Raw genomic sequence first — 12,151 nt, forward strand, 5'->3', positions numbered from 1 at the left:
CCCTTCCCCTTCACGAAGGGGTACTGAAGATATCCAACACCTTGTGGCAAATCCCCTTCTCTCTGCCTCCCATTTCCAAAGGGCAGAGCGTGAGTACTTTTCCTCACCTAAGGGGCATGAATATCTTTACTCCGATCCTGTCCCAAATTCCCTGGTGGTCAAGGCAATTAACCACAGAGAATGCCAGGGGCAACCCAGAGCTACCCCCCAAAATAAAGACACCAGGAGATTGGACTTGTTCAGACGGAAAATTTATTCCTTGTCTAGCTTACAGCTGAGGGTGGCCAACCACCAGGCCCTCTTTGGCTGCTACGATTTTAATATGTAGCAGACTGTGGCCAAGTTTGAGAGAATGCCCTCCCGGAAGGTTCCTGTAAAGAATTCCAGGTGATCCTCAATGAGGGTACGGCTGCTGCCAGGGCGGCCCTTCAAGCACCATCTGACGCAGCAGACTCCGCTGCCTGCACCATGGCATCCGCCATCTCCATGCAATTAGCGTCTTGGCTGCTCCTATCTGGGTTGTCCTCCAAGGCTCAGCAGGACCTCCCCTTCAATGGCCAGGCCCCATTTGCAGAGCAGAGGGACAACAAATTATATGGGCTGAAGAACTTCCGAACCATCCTAAAAACTCTGGGGCTTTACATTCTGGACCCAGCACGTAAGCAGTTCAAACTGTAACTTCCCCGGGACAAAAGAGCCATCCCCAACAGGACTTGCTGCACAAAAAGCCCCAGGGCTATAGATGGCTCATGAGCCACTTGCTCCCACCCTCTGCCCAGTTGGGCGTGACCCACTCCAAGCAAGGAGCTAAAAAGTCTTTTTGAGGGTATGCCTGAGGGCGACCTACCAGTCTATTTCCTGGATCCGATTTTTCCCAATTATTTTGTAACTGCCTTACCTTTTTCCTCCCAGCATGATTGTCGATAACTTCGGACCTCTGGATCCTCAGTATGGTGGCACATGGCTACGCCCTCTAATATATTTCCATCCCTCTCCCCCGTCCCTCTTCAAGAAGACTCTCATGAGAAGGGTCCCTGAACAGGAGGTTCAGGGGCTCTTAGAGGTGTGGCTGGTGGCGGTCCTACCTCCTTACCGAAACAAGGGTTTCTATTCCCGGTATTTTCTGATCCAAAAGGCCAAGGATGGGCTGCGTCCCATCCTGGACCTGCAAGACCTCAACAGATACCTTAGGAAGCTAAAGTTTTGCATAGTCTCCCTGGCCTCCATTATCCCCTCCCTGGATCCAGGAGATTGGTATGCTGCCCTCGACCTGAAAGACTCATACTTTTACATAGTGATCTTCCTAGGATACAGACGCTTCCTCTGTTTTATGGTTGGTTCGGCCACTACCAGTTTGCGGTCCTTCTGTTTTGCCTGGCTACAGTACCAATAGTGTTTTACCAAGTGCATGGTGGTAGTTGCGGCCTACCTCAGGTGTTGGGGTATCCAGATTTAACCAAACATCGACAGCTGTCTGGTCAAAGGCAACTTCAAGGCTCAGGTCCAGTGTGACATCACTGTAGTACAAACCACGTGCTGCTCCTTGGGACTACTGTTCAACCACAAAAAGTCCATGTTAGGTCCAGTTCAAAGGATAGAATTCATTGGGGCTGTGCTCAACTTGACCTGGGCGAGAGTGTTCCTGTCATTGGACAGGTTTCAGACCCTGACGGACCTCACTGCGGAAGTGTCTGTTTTCCCCTGATAACGGCCAGGGTGTGCCTGTGCCTACTAGCCCACATGGCAGCTTGTACATAGATGGTCCGCCATGCCAGGCTCTGCATGCGGCCACTGCAGTAATGGCGGGCGTTGACCTATTTCCAATCCAGAGACCACCTGGAAAAGATCGTAACCATTCCTCTGGCGGTCCTCACCTTGCTGCAGTGGTGGACGGATCATGAGAAGGTCCTGGAAGGAGTCCCGTTCGACAGTCCTGTTCCATCTGTTGAGCTAGTGTCGGATGCTTTGGACCTTGGTTGGGGGGTGCACCTTGGACACCTCCGAACCTAGGGGAGGAGGAGACATGGTTACACATAAATGGCAAGGAGCTCAGAGTGGTCCAACTGGCCTATGAGGGCTTCCTGCTGCACCTGTCGGGCAAAGTGGTGGGAGTCCTGATGGTCAATATGGCCTCGATGTTGTACATCAACAGGCCTTGCCAGCACTGGTTCGGCACGCTCGTGAACATGGTGGTGGCCACTCTGATCTCTTCCTTTCAGTCCAGACCTGCTGACACAGGATCACGGTTGGCTCCTACACTCCAACTTCGGGTCTCTACACCTCTCAGCGTGAATGCTCCATGGTTGAACCCAGAGGAGCGTACCTGCTCGGAGGAGGTCCAGCAGATCCTCTTGGGAAGTAGGAAACCATCCATAAGACTAACTTACCTGGCCAAGGGGACAAGGTTTTCCTGCTGGGCGTCGGAGCGTGGCATTTCTTCCTTGCATTCTTCAGTGCGGTCCATCTTGGACTACTTACTGCAGCTCAGGAACTAGGGTCTGGCGCATTCTTCCATCAGAGTGCACTATGCGGCCATCTCCACATTCCACCAGCCAATCCAAGGTCAGATGGTCTTTTCTCATGACCTGTCAGGTTCCGGCCTCAAGAGCCTTTACCTGGAGGTATGGGCTCCTGTCCCGCAGTGGGACCTTAACCTGGTCCTCTCCAGGCTCACCGGCTCGCCTTTCAAGCTGCTGGGCTCCTGCTCCCTTTCCTACTTGTCCTGGAAGGTGGCTTTCCTGGTGACGGTGATGTCGGAAAGGTGAGTCTCAGGGATTAATGCCTTGGCCTCGGAACCGCCTTACACAGTGTTTTATAAGGACAAGGTCCAGCTGCGGTCCCACCCAGCCTTCCTGCCAAAGGCAGTATCTTCCTTATACATGAGCCAGGACGTATTCCTGCCAGTGTTTTGTCCTAAGCCGCACAAGACTGCTGAGGAGAGGCGTCTACGCGCACTGGGCGTCTGGAGGGCCTTGGTGTTTTACTTGGAGCGTACCAAGCCTTTCCGGAAATCGACCCAGCTCTTCATCGCTATGGTGGATAGGATGAAGGCCTTCTGGTTCCTTCGCAGAGAATTTCCAACTGGATCACCTATTGCATAAAGACCTGTTATGAGCTAGCAAAGGTCCTACCGCTGCCGAATGTTAGGGCCCATTCAACTAGAGTGCAAGCATCTTTGGCATCCTTTCTGGCGCACATTCCAATCCAGGACATCTGTAGAGCTGCGACATGGTCCTCGGTCCACACATTAACATCTCATTATGCTATCACTCAGCAGGCCAGAGACAACATTGGGTTCGGCAGAGCTGTATTACAATCTACGCAGCCGTGAACTCCTACCTGCTTCCATGCTAATGTGGAATGGACATAAGCAAGCACTCCAGGAAAAGACAGTTACCTGTTCTGTAACTGGTGTTCTTACAGATGTGTTGCTCGTGTCCATTCCATGACCCACTCTCCTTCCCCACTGTCGGAGTTTCCGGTAAGAAGGAATTGAGGGTGGGGGGAGTTAGCGGCACCCCTTATACTGCACCATGCAGGTGCCACTGCAGAGGGCACCAGAGCCTCTCCCCTACAGATACTGCTGAGGGAAAAACTTCTGGCATTGGTGCATGTGGCAAGCACACACACCTAATGTGGAATGGACATGAGCAACACATCTCGAAAAACACCAGTTATGGAACAGGTAACTGTCTCTCCCCCCCCCCCCGCCCCCAGCCTTTCCTTGGTGGGAAGTAATAGTGGGTGTGCATATTATCCTATTTGGAACAGCAATACTGGGTATTGGAATTCTTCATGTCTCACAATTCGTGATGTCAGAAATTGTGTTGTCTGTCTCCACATTGGCCTTGAGTGGAACCCATTTGCCGCATGACGATTTAATGCTGTAAATATCTAGCAGCTTGGGTTAGTAGAATTGTTACAAAGAAAAGATGAGTGGATGATGGGATCAGTTGTAAGGCTACACAAGACAATGTAAAATTGAGGTTGGGATTCTAGTTGTCTAAACTTATTCTTGATTTCTTAGAAAAACTGCCTTTGCTCAGCCCATTCTAATGCTCATTAGGAAAGTGTTAGTAGAATCACATGTAGTTTCTAAGTTTAGTTTTTAATTGAACAAAATATGGCGGGTGACTTTAGAAGCAGGTGTGAACACGAGGGTAGCAGAAGCTGAAGTAATACTTAATTTTGCATTTGCTTATAGAGGCCATATTATAGAGGAGAATACTATGGCACTAGAACACAGTGAAGTAAATCTAATTTTTGTGGTACTTTAGTTGACCCATAGCTACTTACCAACATTACTGTTCATAGCACAAGCAGGTGGTTTATTTGTGTGGCCCAAATGACAGACACACACACTGCTGCAATAGAGACTTTTCTTAACGTCTAGGAAGGTGATTAAAGAAATTTAGAAAACTCCATGACTGATAAAATAGCTTCCTTATTTATTGGAACCTCTATGGATTGTCTTGTATAATCACCGTTTTGTTCAATATTTGGATTGTGTGAGAATGATGCATGCTGCGAGATGAACAAATGTAGAATTGATCAGATGCTTCTTAGTTTTTTTTAATTTAAAAACGAAAGGCCCTAGTCCTCCATATCAGCTGAGAGAGACTCAATTGCAGGTTTGGGACCTGTGTTTTTAAATGGTGATATAATGCCCCAGTATATTGGCTAATAAAGGGCATTCAGCACAGAATTCAGCCTATTCTATCTTAATTTATTTTGTTAACTGGCAAAATCTGTTCTTTGAAGTTCCATGTCTCATGGCTAGACTCCATTGGGTGTTTGGCACAGAGAAAGTTAATGCTGTGCAGCAGCTCTTATATCCAAGGCATTTTGGAAGATATCTTTAAGTTGTTTTGGTGTCACAATCCCTAGGTTCGATTTTTAGATTTGCATCTCGTGCCTGCACTTGGAAATCTCCTGGGAAATAAGCAAGACAAGGATGGCTGCAGAATGAGTAACTTTATAGTCAAGAAGATTGGGTTTCACAAAGTAACTAGTAATTAGCAAAAGGTAAAGGATGGGAGGCCAGGGAACTTGGATTAGAAGTAAAGCAGTATGTACAACATAGATGAAATGAGCATAAAAAAATATTTTAATACATACTGCAGCAACTTGGTGTGATTACCACTGTCATGCAATGGAGTAAGATTCCTCTGCATGCTTGCTGAAAGATTCAGTGCAAAGACTGTATCCAGATAAGGCTGGTGCATTATAGTAAAACAAAATGCATACGAGTTGAGAGAACATAGTCTTTGGACTGTGTGGTGATAGTGTCTCACTCTCTGCCCGCATACCCTCCATAGGCTGTTTGGGCTCAGCTAGATTTCCCCAGCCATAGACTGGAGCAACCTTCAGTTCTTTTGTGAATGATGGTCCCTAAAGCTTGAGAATTTGAAAGTAGCAGAGTTTGGTGGTCCGCACATGCACCATTGCTCTGCCTCATGGTTTTGTCCAAGGATAAAGGGCAGAGCAGACCAACTGCACCCTGAGTTCCTTCTCAATGCCATGTAGTCCGAGTTGGAGCTGCTAGTGTCCTCTAGTTTCTGATGCACTTTGAGGGAAAAATCCACCACCTGTTTTTAGAGTTGTACATAGTTCTTTTTGTTTTTTATTGTAGTTTTAGTGTTTAGTAATAGTTTTTGGAAATTAAGAGACTTTGGGAACTGTTTTCTCAGGTCCCCCCTGTGCCCCCCCTCCCGCCCCCATCACCCATGCCTGAGCACTGGATTATGCCAAAGATGCCTGGGTTCAAGATCTGTGCCTCCTTACCATGTTCATTCTCAGTCAGTTATGAGCACCAGTGCTCTCCTTACTGCTTAGGAGAAGCCCACATTTTATCCAGGTGCAGTATCTGCCTCTCCTTCCCAAGCTGTACCTGGGAAGTTCAAGCTCTCCGTCTCAAACAGCATCTCATGGAGGTTGCCATGAGGCCGCAGTCAGATTGAGACAGGGGAACCTTCCATACATTGGCCTGAGACACCCAGGACTGTATCTCTGATCAGACAGGGAGTCCAGTTTCACCAGTACCACTACTGTGGACCCCATGCCAGGGTCTAGTCATGAGACAAGGAAGCATGCCTATAAACATGCCAGTAATTTTTTTTTCTCCAGCCCGAAGAACAATGCATCTTCCATGAGTTCGAGCTATGGACAAGTGGCATGTTCCAAGGCTCACAAGCACAAGAAGTCTCTCAGACTGGTGGATCCACTGTTCGTTGAGCCTTGTATGTCTTCCAAGTTGTCACCCCCTAAGTCAAGGGAACCATTGGTTCCGAAGTAGCCCTCTGGTTCTGGCTATGGAGCTTGTGCTGATAACACCGGGGAGGATGGAGTCTGTGCTCAGGCCCCATAAACTTTTTTGCTCAGGGGAAATGAGATCCCCAGGTTCTCCTACCTTGGACTTACCTCACTTGAGTTGGGCTTCCACCCACTCTCCTACGGCACTGTCATTGGAACTGGGCTCTGACTTAGCATCATTGGAGGACTTGGAAAGAGCACAGGGGCTGCTTCTGCCCTACCACTGATATGACTACCCTACTATTCCGCCAGCTCAGTAACAGTACCCTCCCTTTTCCCCAACACAGGTTTCACTGGTATCCCACTCAGTGGAGCCCTCCACAGCATCTGCCGGATCAGTCCTGTTGGCTGTACTGGGGGTCCTGGCCTCAATATCCAGCTTCAGAGCCTTCCCGTTCAGCAAGAGAGGATTCACCCCCTTCCCCACTTTGGGCATCCCCGAGTAGGCATTCACAACCAGTTTTGGAGGATGAGCCACTTAGTCCAGCTCTGGTACCACCAGAAGAGACGCTGCTGTGTCTTTAGCGCCCCCCCCTCACTATTGGATGACTTTTTTTCCTCAGTTCCAGGACCTCTTACGCAAGGTGGCTGAGGACCTCCATGTTCCACTGGAGGAAATACAGGACAAACAGCATCAGGTTCTTGACATACTGCATGCTTCAGTACTGGCCAGTGTTGCTCTATCAATCAACGATGTCATTCTTCAACCGGCTCAAACTGTTTGGCACACCCCTAGCCACTTGCGCATCCACTTCAAGGGGGCAGAGAAGAGGTATTATGTACCAGCGAAGGAGTCTGAGTTTCTTTGTTCTCTCACCCCGCACCCAATTCCCTCATGATACAGACAGTGACAGAGGGGGCCAGGCAGAAACACCCACTCTCCACCCCGGCAGACAAGCAGGGGAAGCAACTGGGGCACAAGGTTTTCTCATGAGCCAGTCTCCTGTTTAGGATTTCCAACTACCAGGCATTATTGGCTAAATACGCTTTCTCAGTTACACCAAAATGGAGGACTTTATGGACAAGCTCTCAAAGATTCCAGAGCCACTCCATGATGTCTGGGTATCTACGCACCTGCATCCAAAGGAAAAGTCTACTGTCCGCAACCTGAACAACAGTTCAGAACTCCCCACTTCTTCCAACAACCCTATGAACCTTCTCGCAAGCGGCAGAAGACTCATGACATACCGGAGGACAGGATCAGTCACAGCCTTCAGCATCACATGCTCAATCCTCTCAGAAGCGATATTTCCAAGCGTACCTAAACTTCCCTCTCAACTTCTACATACGTAAATACTACAGCAAAACATAAAAATTAATCTTGTTGCATTTTCAAGTTGAGAAACAGTTGTTTTAGAACTGGTATTTAACTACGAAGTATGCTTACTATAAAACTGCTCATTCTTAATTTGAAAGATGACACATCAAGATTTATTTAGCCATAACTTTTCAATCTTTTTCTCAAACAACTTTTCTTCTTGGGAAAAATCTACTTGTAGTGTAATTGTATCAACTGTTTTGGGTTTTTTTGTATTTCTCTCCTATAATGCTGTTTCATCAGAAGCTGACTTTGTCACTTCTCTTTAAAGGTGATTTGGGGGGGGGAAGCATGTTTGGATAATAGTCTAGTTTTTGCACACAGTTAACTTCCTTACTTGAGGTAGTTAAAATTCAGCAGGTAATCATGAAACTATTTTGATATGTTAGTCATTTGAACTACTTCATTTGTGGCCCTACCAAATTCATGGTCTATTTTGATCAATTTCAGGGCCAGAGGGTTTTAAAATTGGTCAATTTCATGTTTTCAGATGTTTACATCTGAAATTTCAAGGTGTTGTAACCGTGGAGGTCCCAACCCAAAAGGTACCTGGAGGTAGGTCTGATCCCTCCCACCTCCAAGAGCAGCCATACAGGGGAAGTACAAATCCTATTCCTCCCCAGCCCGGCTGGGACTCGCAGGTAGGAGCCCCCAGCTGGGGTGCTCCCAGCAGCAAGGGGGAGATCAGATTTCACAGTCCGGGACACATTTTTCATGGCCATGAAATTGATAGGGCCCTTCATATATACTAGGAAAGGGATTAGAAATTGTTCTCGAGTTAAATGAATGAAGATTAAATACACAAATCTGTTGAATATTGAGCACATATATTCTTAATGTTTAGTCTCCTTTCTTTTTTTAAGCATTCTTAAATTGATGGAAATTTTTTTTTTGTCATTAGTCGGAGGTGATGTAACTTAATGGGTAGCAGTGATTCTGAAGTTTAGTCAGAAGAGCTGGGGCAAAAAATGCTTCAAACTCAGTATTGGTGATGACTCAGGTAGTCAAGTAAGGACACAGCAAACCAGCTGATAGTGCCTGGGATTAGTTTCATTGTCTAATATTGCATATGCTTCTGTCCATGTCAGTTTTGTCATTCAACAAGATAAGATAATGGCGTTGCGTTCTGATTGAATTTTCTTATTCTTGAGCATACTTTTATGGCCTAGTTCATTATCATGTCTTTACCCAAGTGTATGGTGATTTATAGGTGCACAGTTTTATTTGCCTGATGCTTGTAACATTGCAGATTGTAACCTGAAGTGAAATATTGGTGCTTAATTTTGAATTATCATAAGGAATTAGATGTACCACTAAACAGTAGAAATTAGACTGCCATTATTCAGAAAAAATGAAATATATATGTTTTAAGACCCGGACAAGTACTTGATAACTATAAAAAGTTATGGAGCATCTTGAGTTGTGCGTTCTGTTTACTACACTCATGTTCCACCTTATAAGGCACTTCAGCAGTTTCCTCATCTCCTGCTGTTGACTCCAATATTAAGGCCCACCAAGACAGCAATCAACCAGAAACATTAACAAACCACAATATAAATGAATGGGTGTTTTTTTCAACAAAATTGGATGAAGAAAGCTTAATTTACTGGGACAGACAATTCTTCATTAGCTTGGCAAGACGATTCAGGCTAAAGAACTTCTTTGCGAAAACTTTTTTTTTTTTTTAAAGCTAGGTGAGTAAGACCATCAGGAAATGAAAATAACAAGTAACATTTGCTTGTATTACTTGCTTAACAAACAGATGGATTTTCTTGTTGCTAAGGTGACTTCCTTTTAGTATGTAAACAATCTCTCTCTAGTGCTATATTCATGATAATGTGTTCAGTGTTTAAGTGTTTGGCATAATTATACTATTAAATGCCATACTTTTGTTATGGGAAAGAGTTAAAAAGCCATAATCTTTCTAATTCAAATCAGTTGCGTAGTATGGAATAGAAAGGAAATTGCAGTTTAGTAAAATACAGTCTACTCTAAGAAAAAGCAGTTCACTTTAGGAAACACAATGTGCACTAGGAAAAAAAGAAAACCAGGCATTTTAGTGTCAAGTGTGAAGTGTGAAGTAAGCTCCTTAGAGTCAGGCCTTCTCGGCCTTCTGGCTAAGATCATGTGTTTTATCTGTAAAGTATTCTGTATACCTGTAATACTCTGATGTAAGTTTTTTAAGGTATTGAATGAGGGGATAAGAGTACACACTCTGTGTCTGGTGGTAGGATAAAGTTCTTAAAAGTAGAGCATAGTAATGGATATTATTTTCATTTTGCATCATAAGCCGTCTGTATATATTGTTGCATTGACTCTTAGGCTATGGCTACACTTAAACTTCAAAGCGCTGCCGCGGCAGCGCTTTGAAGCGCTAAGTGTAGTCAAAGCGCCAGCGCTGTCCGTACTCCACCTCCCTGTGGGGAATAACGGACAGCGCTGGGAGCGCGGCTCCCAGCGCTGGAGCTTTGACTACACTGGCGCTTTGTAGCGCCGCAATTTGCAGCGCTGCAGAGGGTGTGTTTTCACACCCTGCTGCAGCGCTGCAAATTTGTAAGTGTAGCCAAGCCCTAAGGTGGTACAGTTAACTGCTGGCTGCCAAGTTAAGACTGTTTTTATTTCTGGTTTTAGACCTGTTTTTATTGAAATTTGTTTTGAGTATGTTCACCTATTTATATTCACTTTTATTAAATAGCTGTCTGATTAGTTTGTCTATGAAAGTTTCTAGACTGACTGGACACCCACTTTGAAAAGCCAGACAATTCTTCAGCAGGATAGGTGGAGGCTCAGTGCCACTCTCATATATTGCCTACTGACTTTCCTGCTCTTTCTCCAAAGCCCCTCCCTGGTCCTTCATTCATCATTCATTCAGGTGGATGTTACTGATGGTGTGCCTGGCATCTGGGGGGAGGATCCTTCTCTTCTGAGGCATTAATGTCTGGATCTTCTTCCTGGGTGGTTGTTTTTTTTGTCTCCAGGTTTCAGCTCCATACAGTAAGACTGATGCCAGACAGCTCTCTGGAGCTCCAGATGTTCTTGAGCTGCCTTTTTGATGTCTGCGTCTGTGCCCACTCTGCTGGTCGATGATGCTACCTAGGTAGGTGAAGGACTGCACTTTCCAGGGGCTTCCATTCAGTGTGACTGGATCTTCTGGTCTGTCTTGTGGATGTTGAGAGCAACCCTGTGATGACGTGGCTGCCCACCGTTGGTCTTCTCTTGCATCTAAGTGTGACAACAAGCATCCTTGTCTGACTTTCCACTGAGGCATCAGGTCTGCTTTCAGGGCCTCTGCTGCCTTCCTGTTCTTCATCATGGGGCTGGTGTGGTGTTTGGTGTGCTGGTCTGTTCAGGAGTTCCTCAGTGCTCCGCCCATCTGTTCATCTGTAGTTCTATTCCTGTTATAGACTTTCCCTGCTTGTCTTCTGCTGCCTCTCTCTCTCTTCCCTAATTCCTCTCTTCACTGCTCTGTGGGCTTCAGCATACTCTTTTCTCTTTTGGCCTTTGCTGCTGCTAGTCTGCTGTTGTTGACTGCTGCCCCTTCTCTCTTTCTGTCTTCTATCTTTGTCAAGGACTGTGTTAGTAGTCTTTGTCCTCCTCTTCACTGTCATTGTTGTCTCGCTAATGCTTCCCTGGTCCTTACTGGCTGCTTTTTTCCTTCCCTCAATGCCTGCTTCTTGTGGCACACTGCGTAGACTTGCAAGTCTTTTTATTTTCAAGGCAAAAATGCAGGGCTTGTAAATGTTTTCATATTGCTACTCTCTAATCTTGTTCCCTTACATAGGTCCCTGTTTTGTTCTGCAGTTCAGATAAAAGAAGATTAGCATTCATTGAACTGCAGAGTCAATTGAATGTGACCCATATGCACGGTACAGTACAATAGCTCATGTACTGTACTCCATAGCTAGGCATTCCTGATTAATGGATATAGATATATAAATTAGAACAGAAATAAATGGTGGAATACTAACAAAACATGAGGTATTATCAGAAGCTAATAAACCAACATTTGATTATAGCAAAACTAAAACTGGACATTAGACCAGCATCACTCACTACTGCTCATTGAACAAGTGAGAACCTACATAACAAATGTTTGTACATTTTTCTCTTAAACTTAATTATAATTCCAAGGGTTGGAAACATTTGGAATTTCATCCTTTTGTTCAACTTTTCAGACCTTACAATGAAAATGTTTAGAGTAGTGCATCTCTGATCAAAGCTTGATGATTTAAAAGAAATTTTAAATATAGTTTGTAACATATCCCTAACATTACAGGCACAAAGAATAAACAATGAAATGTATTTTAAAAATTAAATTAAAATCTCCTTTTGGGGCCTAATCCTGCCAAGTGGGAATCAAGGAAATTCAGAACCTCTTTCAAAAAGTAGTACTGCTATGTTCATTTGGTATTCAAATTCTTATTGAAATAACTCAAGAAAATAGGAAGTGACACACTTAGGTTTTCTCTGTAATAAGGTAAAACCAAATGGGGACTGTCTAGCCATCTATTGGATCTGTTA

At 45.2% G+C, this 12,151-nt stretch overlaps 1 protein-coding gene across 7 annotated transcripts in view; it reads left to right on the forward strand.

The window, feature by feature from the left end:
* The window catches only part of LOC120373192 (tight junction protein ZO-1-like), a 148,124-nt gene that overhangs the window by 38,903 nt on the left and 97,070 nt on the right, over positions 1-12,151 (forward strand). The window lies entirely within an intron of this gene.

Source organism: Mauremys reevesii, linkage group 10 (assembly GCF_016161935.1).
Source record: "Mauremys reevesii isolate NIE-2019 linkage group 10, ASM1616193v1, whole genome shotgun sequence".
Classification (NCBI taxonomy): domain Eukaryota; kingdom Metazoa; phylum Chordata; order Testudines; family Geoemydidae; genus Mauremys; species Mauremys reevesii.